The following is a 9807-nucleotide window of genomic DNA, read 5'->3' as shown; positions in this document are numbered from 1 at the left end:
AGGCTGCAGTGATGTTTGTAGATTCCTTGTCTGCAGTTTTCCTTGCTTTACCTTCAGACCGTTTGTAAGGATGTGATTTATCATAATTTGTCTTCAACTGTTTAAAACTGATATGCCTAGGCTAGGACAATCACTTGGTCTCCTTCTGTAGTCACCAGAGTGAGATAATTTTGATTTTGACACCAGTGTTTGCATAAGATGAATTGCCTGTTGGAGAGAGTTAGATGACTCCATTGGGCCTTGAGGAAGACTAGAAGATAACAATCTATAAATAAGTTGCTCGATTTTTAGTTGGCTGAAGTTAAGTGCAGTGAATCTCACCCAGAGCATCTTATTTGCTAACATTGATTTTTCTCATCTGAAGAACAGAGTACTCAGCAATGAGGAGCGACTCTAAATCCTCTTCGTTCCCCAGAATCCTGTCTTCTGTCCAATATGCTGCAGCATTATTTTACCTGGAAGTATTTTTCTCCATTTTAATCAGCTTGCGGATTGCAGTTGTCACTTCAGTTACCTTGAAAAAAGCCTAGATAATTATTGCCAATAGAAGGAGGTCAGTAGCCCCTTCTTGTTTTGCGTGACCAATACAGACAGATTTGTGAACAGACAGATTTTTTTCTCCCCACTTTTTATCTCTTTAATGTTTGGGGAAAAAAACCTACATAGTCTTAGTCTAGACTTTCATTAATGTGACTGTAAACTCAAGTGAAATTCCCTTGGGATTATGCTGTGTTGCCATGTAAGTTCTGTGGTTTCATTGGTACTTTGAGTATTTTAAAGTTTTAGAAGGGAAATGGTGAATGCTATGTATTGTGCTTTCATTTAGCCAGTGACATGGAGCAGCTTTCCCTCCTCACCTCACCAAACACAAATCATTTGGTTTGAAACATGCTACAATGCTTGTTTTAAATTTAGTTAGAAGCAATTTATAGCTGTATTAATACACATCATTCTAATAGTCTTTCATCCTGGGAAGGTCTGGCACAGGCATAAAAATTGAATTTTCTCATGAAAGCATGTAGGGCTGCTGGGGCTGTGTTGAGATTTTTATCAGCAATAACCTGTGAATAGAAGCAATCAAAAAGAAAACAAAAAGACGGAGAGGGAAATGTGCAGGAAGGAAAAAGAGTTGCAGTTAAATGGTGCCCTTTGTCCAGAGGCTAGCCATTAGTTCCCTTTAATGAAGGCCTTTCCTTAACTCTGCGAACATTCCTTTCATTTTTTAATAGGTACTTCATTGTCTTCGATCTTCTTTGACTTCAGCTTCTGTGTCAGTGATGCACGTTTCTTGTTCCTCCTGGCCAGTGTCACTGCAGTCATTTTGTCCAGCCCTCCTCCAAGTTTTGTTAATAAGTTGTTACAAAAAAAATAGATTCTTGTGTTTTCTGCAAATTCTATTTTCTCTGACACAAATCTAGCATCTGTCTTTTCTTTATGAACACACTTCTCTCCATTTTTTTTACAGACAGATGTGGTATAGTACAGCTTTTATTTTCACAATTACTCTCTGCCTTTTAGCTTTCCTGACTTCTGACTTCATGGTGATGAGAATCATTTTTGTGGCCTGTCGTTCTGTATCTGTCAGCTGCCCTTTCATCCCTTCAGATTTCTGCTTGGCTCTCTATATACGTACGAGGCATTTTTATCTAAGACCATTCATAAATCCTAGTTACTCTCTCATTTTCTTTCTCCAGTTTTCACTCTCGACCCATTTCAGTAGCCTCGGAGCTCACTGGAGTCATGTAGAAAGGTCTGTTTTTACATGCTTGGGGAAGTAAAGGCCAGAAAAGACTCGGTGATCCTTATTTTAGGGGATAAGTTCTTGTCTGGGGACTTCCTAGCTTGTAAATTTTTCAGTGATATTTTTTCTAAAGATAAATTTGACTAGATAAATTTCTCAGTTTGAGAGGTTAATATCCTACTGCTCTGTTTCTTTAAAATTTATTATGCCATTAACGTTCCATTGAGCAGTTTGTAATTCAAGGTGACCAAAAACTTTGATTTCCTCTCTCTTGTCCTGATGGGACAGGATAAAAAACCCAAAAATGTCTCTAGTCAGATGTAGTGAGTCTGCATACAAACATGCAAGTTGTTGTACTAATTGCTAGTAGTCTGGTAACAAACGCTTACCACAGTCATCTTATTAAAGTAAGGGCACATTATGTTCCCTTTTCAATAAACTTGGAGGTTTTTCCACTCTTAAGTAGGCTTATTCTGCAGGTTCATGTATTAACCGTGCAAAAGAATGCTTTTTCTTAGGTGCAGCTGGTTTTATTTCTTTGATTTTTTTTTCCCCCCTGAATAATTGTTCTGTTCTGTGATCTCTGTTTGTGATGTCTTTTTCCTGCTTGTTATATTTACATAAATATTTTTACCTAGAACCTTACAAATAAAATTCCAGTTAGGTGATTGGATGTTCTGATCTGTTGATATTTAAATTAATATGTTGCACATTTGCTTTTTGGTACTGTTCTGCAGCACATGTATGTGCTTTTGTGATACAGGGTGGGCTGTCAGTATTGCACATGCATAGTAATGAGGAAATCTGATGGCTTCTAAGATAAGAATAACAGAACTGCTGTATTAGGTGAGATGCATCTAGCTGACTGTGACACTCTATGTTCCATTGCCTTAAAGATTGTCAAGAAAATTAAGTAATTGTTTAGTTACATCTGACTTTAGTAATGTTTACACTTTAATTACAGAAGAGGAGAACTTTAATGTATTGTTACATAAAGAAAACCACCAGCAATGAAATGCTACTGGATTTGCAGGAGAAAAAGATGGTCCTGCTAGCTTTGCAATAATCTGTTTCTGAATTTTGAAAAGTAGAATTATTTTAGAATTATGATTGGGATTTATTTTTTTTTAATTTTGGCACTTTTCTTCTCATCATTTGGACTCCAGAATGGTACTTCATGCTGTTAATACCTGCTGCTTTTCAGAAATAGCAATGGCATCAGAAACATAATTATATTGCAGGATGGCTTGCTTTCTTGTTACAGAAGTTCACAGGCACTGTCTATGAGAGCCAAATAAAGAAAAGAAAAGAGGGAAGAAATATCTCATGTAGCTCAGAATAAGAGGAGTTTTTGATGGATTTTTTTATTATGCCAGCCACTTACAGAACAAAATTTACAAATTGTGCTTCAAGAAACAGTATTATGGGGTAATAATAATACTGTATGGATATATATAAAAGAGTAGATGTTACAAAAATAAATAATAATGAGAGAAAATAAGGATAATAAAAGCAGTGAAATTATGTCAAAGCAAGCAGAAGAGGTAGGGTGATTGAGTAAGGCAAGTTGTTGGAGACTTGTATTTAAAAGAAAAAGGCAAGGTGTGAACTTGAAAGTAGGAATGAAATGTAGTTTAGCTGCTCTGTGACTCTGTTCCCCCATCCTAACAGATCATGCTGTGAATGATTAAAGTCAGTGGGCTTGGTTTGTGATAGTTCTGCTTACCAGGGGGAACTTGAAAGATTCCCCAGCATTTCAGGGAAGGTCCTTTAAATGCAAAGAGATTTCTGTGTGCTCTGTGTAAATATTGAACCATGTATTTACTAAGTGATTTTCAAGTGTCTTTGTTATTTCAATCTCTCTTCTGTTGTTAACAATATGGAACAAGACAGAGAATAATTCATTCGGGTTTTTTTTGTTTTCAAGAGAACCAGAACATTTTTCCACACTTTAGCAGAATTTCTTAGAACCTAATTAGAAGATGACCTGAGAAATCTGCTCCACAAAACCTGTTGTGTTTCTGTGGTTTTCATTCTGTATTTTCTATCTTCTCTTTTAGGTGGCTGGTGCTTCTCTTGGGGATGGAACGAACATGGGATGTGTGGTGATGGGACAGAAGCAAATGTTCATGTCCCGAAGCCAGTCAAAGCTCTTGGTTACGCAAAACAGATCTTAATCGGGTGTGGGGCAGGACACTCCATGGCTCTTTGTCAAACTCCACATTAGACTCAGCACACCTGAAACTACAGTGTCGTGGATGTGGATGGACATCTTTGGATTGTGTAGCTCAGAAGTGCTCCAAGAGGATTGCCCGTGATTAATACAATAGTCAGAAAGTGCAGAAGAAGTTTTTCTGAAGACTAAAAAGAACGAGTATGCAAAGAAAATGATAGTATTTTAAAAATTGTTTCATGGATCCTTTTCATGGGAATTAACTTTCTTACCCACAGATAAAATGACAGAAGTTTTGCCTTGGTGCAATACCATTGCAGAAAGAATGACTTTTTCTTGTTCTCCTGAGAAGTCTTCGAGGAAGAAACCAACTGATTAATGGCTTGTCATTGGTGTATAAATTCAGACTGAGGAAATGGTCTGAGAAGGTAGAGACATAGGACCCCTTCTGGTCTTTTATTTTTTTTTTTTTTAAAAAGGAGATATAATTTAGAAGGCTGGCAAAAGGGGAAAATGAGGCCCTTCTGAACTAGCTATGTCTTGATTAAACTGTTGAAGGAGCAATATTTCTGAGGAATTATCTTCTGTGCCAGACATCAGTTTATTATAGATTTACAGGGATGCAGATCTGCATGAATTGCCATTAACTTGCAAGTCGAACCTGAAGTTTCTGAAGCTACTGCTTAGGGAAGAAAAACTTCTAAGAGCTCTTGGAAGCAATAGAAAAGTTTGTCAAAGGGCGTAAGTCAGTTGTAGCTGCTGAGGACAGTTTGATCTGACAACTCCTGTGTTTCCAGCTGCCTTTGAATAGAAAGACCTCAAAATCCAAACAAAGTTTTACAAGTTCTCCAGCCTAAAAGGCAGACCAGAATGCTCCTGATAATTTCAGGTTAGTTCTCACACCTCTTTTGCAGCCCAGCCGAGTTACTGTTAAGAGCATGCCCACAGTACTTGTTCCAGGTAAATGCTTGGCAGAGAACGTAGGCCTTACAGTTGTTTTGGTAGGAGAGATGAAAAAGTGTAAATTATCTTCAGATAGTATTAGCTGCCTATGTTGAGCAGAATTTTGGAAGCTATTTATAAAACCGTTTTTCACACAGATACAGTGTATGCCATTAAACTGGATGTTTACCACCCACGATAGTTACATTTGCACTGGTATTTGATGTATTTCAAGTACTAAATATAGAGAATACTACTGTGTGGTAAATGTACCTTTTAATGAGACCTACTGTTGCTAAACCGTTGTTTATTTTGAAGTAGGCTTGCCAGGGAAGAAACCTTACAGAATTAAAAAATACTCAGGGGAGGGCTCTTAGGAAATAGGACAGGTAGACTTTCTAATCAGCTTATACATGAGGGGGAAGGAATGAAGGTGGTAATATGGGCTGTGAGGTTTTTTTTGCCCTTGGTTTTACAGCAGTTACAGTTCATGGACTAATTTTCAACCTAATTTTATTTTTCTATTCCATGGATGAGAAACCTGAACTGACTATGAAGCTGATTATAACAACTGTATTACAGATACTGAAAAAATCTGTAAGAATAATCAAATGGGTCCTCTGCAAAAAGTGTGGAATTGACACTCCTATTGTAAAGTGGTTTTTTAATCCATGTGTTGGTTGTGGTTCTTAATGGCAATATACTGTTCCTGGCTGTGACCTCTTGCACTTTTTACTTCTCTAAGTTGCTATCTGTTGGTTCTCTCAATGCCATTTTCTGGATACCACAGCCTCTCTATTACATGCACTGAATAGTTTCTCATGCTTTTTTTTTGGCAGTTCTGTCTGAGGTTTCTACCTTTGTTTTCCTCCAAAATCTGTGTACTGAATAAACATCTTATCTTGTTTCAGTAATCATACCCTCTAAATAATTCTGTTCCTTGATTAATCACAGCTAGTATGTGTGCCTTGTAACAGAGGAATTACTGTACTGAGCCTATTTTGACTGTGTGTGCTGTTGCTGCAGTTTGTTTCAGAGAATTCCAGCAAATTATGTAACAAAAAAATGTGACTTGGTTATTTGAAATGTTCACTTTTTCACATCTGTAATGTGAACACACTTTTGGAAAGGCAAAGAATGATTTGGGGTGATAAAAAGGAAAGAAGGGAGTACTTTGGTTTGTTCCTGGTCTGATCCTGTGTTTTGTATCTGCATCTGATCTTCATCTTTGAAAGGGAGAGAACTGCATTTTCTCTCCTTTATCTTGCCTGTCTAGATTCAAAACTTTGGAAAGTAATTACTTGTCTCAAGAGTACTAAATGCTCTGTCTGCGATCCGGACTTCTAGATGCTGCTGTAGTATGAAGAATGAATGATAATTCACTGTAGATGGTACAGGGTTGAATGTCAAACACAAGTTGTTGCTCATTCATTCAGAAATGAATGCCCTGTTTTGGATGTCACTGTGCTTTGTTTGCAGAATAAAACTTTGTACAAAATCAGCTAAGGCTTTCTACTGTAAGGAAGGGAGCACACAGTGAAAAGCTCCTAATCAAGTGAAGAAACCGCCTTCCTTGGTGGTGTCCAGAGCTTAGTGACTGTTGCCTGTTGATGTCCTGATGGAGAGGGTCAGTCTCTGCAAGGCAAAATGCAGAGCCGGTGTGCTGTGCCAACGCTTCTGCAGTGCATGCAAAGACAGACTTCTTTATGTAGGTCTTCAGTGCTAAACAAAGTAAGTCTTTCTGCAAGGATTCTGCATTCACATTCAGATGCAAATAAATTGACAAGGTTTGGAATTTATATATATATATATATATAAACACTGGAACAAGGTAAGCAAGTGTCTGTGCAGCTGCTCTCCCCTCCCATTTTCTGAAAATACTCAAACCTTCCAATGAGCTGATGTTCACAAGGGGGAAAAGGTGAACTTACTATCACAGCTTTTCTGGTGAACAAATTGTGAACTGTTCATCTTCAGCCCGGGAAGCTTTCAGGCTCTTGAGTGGAGTGGGAGAAGGAAGCTGTTGTGCATACTTCTGTTGGTTTAAGTCCTAGGAGATCTGCAGTTGTTACTAATGCAACCTCCGTGTGCACTTGTGCAAGACGCTCCTCTTCCATTTTAAAGAATGTTGGTAGGAAGACGTGCGCATTGCATCAGAAACTTCTGTCTCTTGGAGGATTTGTTTAGGCCGCTTGGCAGTCACAGATGTTATTTGACTGTGTGTAGCATTCCTGAGTGACTTGATGCTTTTCTGCGTAGAATGCTGGACCCTGCATTTGAAGTGTGTTCATTTGAAAGAAAAATTCAGTCCTGCCTTTCTTCCCATTTGTCCAGTTACCACTGCTTACATGACTCTGGCTTCCCTGCCCTATCTGCATGTTGCCAGTCCTGCTGGTGACTAAGTAGTTCTTGCTGTCTGCAACTGCAATAGAGGTCACTTCTGTGTGAGTGACAGGAGGTTTTGCTGAGCTACATGACTGAGCACAGGGAAATTGAGGGGCAGGGGGGGAATGTGATTTGATTTTGCTTTTGCTTTATATGACATTTTTTGAGACATAAAACTCAAAGGGAGGGGGTCGAGTCTAAGACCAGTTCCTGTGCTGGCTAGCCTCTCAATTCATTTTAATCTTTATCATGTGTTTCGAGGTTGCTTTGCCTATGGACCACCTTGTTATTCAGATACAATGCAATCTTGGAGGGAGTTCTGTCTGCAGGGTTTGGGATCAAGACTTTGTTGGTGGAAGTTGCAGAATTTCAATTTAATATTATTCCAGTACTCCCTGATCATCATGATCTTTTAAGTGTATGTGAACACTTAGTTATAAGACTCCGCATTTTGATATTTTTTTTTATATTTAGAAGTGGGGCCAAGAATGGGGAGATTTTTAATGTTGTGACATGACTTTAGGTTTTTTTTGCTGGCTGCAAATGTCAAAGAAGTTTAGCTTTTGTTTTGTTTTTACTGATTTGAATGCATGAAGACATGCGGTACCTCAATTAAGGCAGCAGAGAAGTTGCCAATCAGTAATGAAGATGCTCTGTCATTTTAGCTGTGTGGGTGCTTAATAATTTTCCATAATAATCCTCTGCTGTAAAGTACAAAAGAAAAGGGATTCCTGTAGGGGCATTGTGGTCTTCTGCAGACAAGGAAAATTGACATCTTTTAAATAATGGAGAGATGCTTCTCTCCTCTAGTGCCTTAATTCTGAGTAGATAGATTATAATAACTCTTTCTACTTAAATACTGCTTTTCCTGTTTTGACCCCAGAACAATTTAAGAAGGGGATAATGTCACAGAAAAAGCTGAGGCACAAAAAATTGAAATGACCCCATAAGGTAACCCAGCATGTCCACCGCCAAGCCAAGAATAAAATTCCTGTCTCCTGAGTCCCATGCCAAGGCTTCATCTTCTAGGCTAGAGGTCCTTGATGGGTTTTTAGGTAAGCCTCACTGCTACTATTTCCCTTTCTCCTTGCTCTTCTCCCCCACCCCCCACTGACTGCTGCGTCCTCATGCTCATATGCTCCCCTCCCTTGCATAACCCATTTTTCAGACCCATCCTGTGTCCTTCTCCTCGTTTCCCATCTCTTGTTCTACTGCCACCTCCTTCTCCAGTCACCCACTTGGATTGACACCGCCACCGCAAAGCATGGCTCCTACTGAGCTTATCTGCTTGGGCTCGAGTCATGTGTCTCCTGTTCAGACTGGCGTGACTCACGGTCAGCAGCTTCTGCATAGGCTGTGTTGTCCCTGTCCCTTTGGGTCCTGAAACTGTGCAGGTACCTTAGAGTGATATCTGAGCTGATACACCTGCAATACTTCGCCTTTTATTGAGTAAGGATTCTCTAACCTGTGCTCCATGGGCAGCAGAGAAACCAATGGAAGCCTTGGAGCACGTGTTCTTCATATTTGGTACCTGGGGATGCTTGGACCTATGTGCTTGCATAGTTTTTTAAATGCTGAGGGCTGAAAACTTGACTTTGTCAGCCTGAACAAGGATGAATGAGTATGTTTAGTTTTAAAGCCTTTGCTTTGTCAGATAAAGAAAAAAGTCAAGAGATGCAGTTCTGGATGCATTTTCTAACTTGAAGTTCAATTTGAATTCAAATATTGTTCTTGACTGCAAATAAGCTTTTGTATTTCCCTAAGAGAGAAGTGTTGCACCTACAGTTCTAGGTGAATGCAGAGGCTTTGGGACTTCCAAACAGACAGGTATTATATGCCCAAACTTAAGTGAGTGACTTAAAAATAACCTGCGTAAGTTAAGCATGTTTTCATGAAGTGACGTTAGTTTGTATGTGAGCTCAGAGACAAAGTTGCTTCCAGGGTATATATGGAATGCAGAGAGGTAGGCTGCCTTGTTTTGAAACTGTGAAAAGGATAAGCAAAGTGGCAGGGTAATAACTGCCCTTGTTTTTTCTTCAGGATATCTTTGTCATAAGCAGCTCTGTGCTCAGTTCTTTTCTAAATGCCCTTGCCTTAGCCCTGCGTGCTCTCTTCTGTACTTCAGTCTGCTCATTTGTCCTAGCAGCCATTTGTTTCAGTGATGTGTTTTCTTTTTGGCCCTGAAACTTTAAGGAGAGAGAAGGCAATTTATGTGAATAATCACTTTATCCAGAGTAATGACTGCTGTGCTTGACTGTTATCCCAGCAGTATTAGCTAGATTTTTTGTTGGAGTGAGAGTACAGAAGCCACTTCGCAGATCCTTGCTGTCTGGAGTTGTAGCTGTGGAGACATGTTTCACAACATCAGGTTGGTCAAGAAAAAACAAGTACCTTCGTGCAGTCAGAGGAAAAGCTGTATATGTAGAAGGTGTGGCTGAGTTGTGCTTTTAATGTTAGCAAGTAGTAAACCACTAGTTGCCAGTGGGTTCAGATGAAAGACCAGCATCAAGTCCTGTATCTGGGGGTCCATTGCCGAAGGCTGAGTTTGCAGAGGAAGAAACCTGAA

Source organism: Pterocles gutturalis, unplaced genomic scaffold (assembly GCF_000699245.1).
Source record: "Pterocles gutturalis isolate BGI_N339 unplaced genomic scaffold, ASM69924v1 scaffold21744, whole genome shotgun sequence".
NCBI classification, from domain to species: domain Eukaryota; kingdom Metazoa; phylum Chordata; class Aves; order Pterocliformes; family Pteroclidae; genus Pterocles; species Pterocles gutturalis.
The sequence above is the reverse complement of the archived record's forward strand: the minus strand, read 5'-3'. Positions refer to the sequence as shown.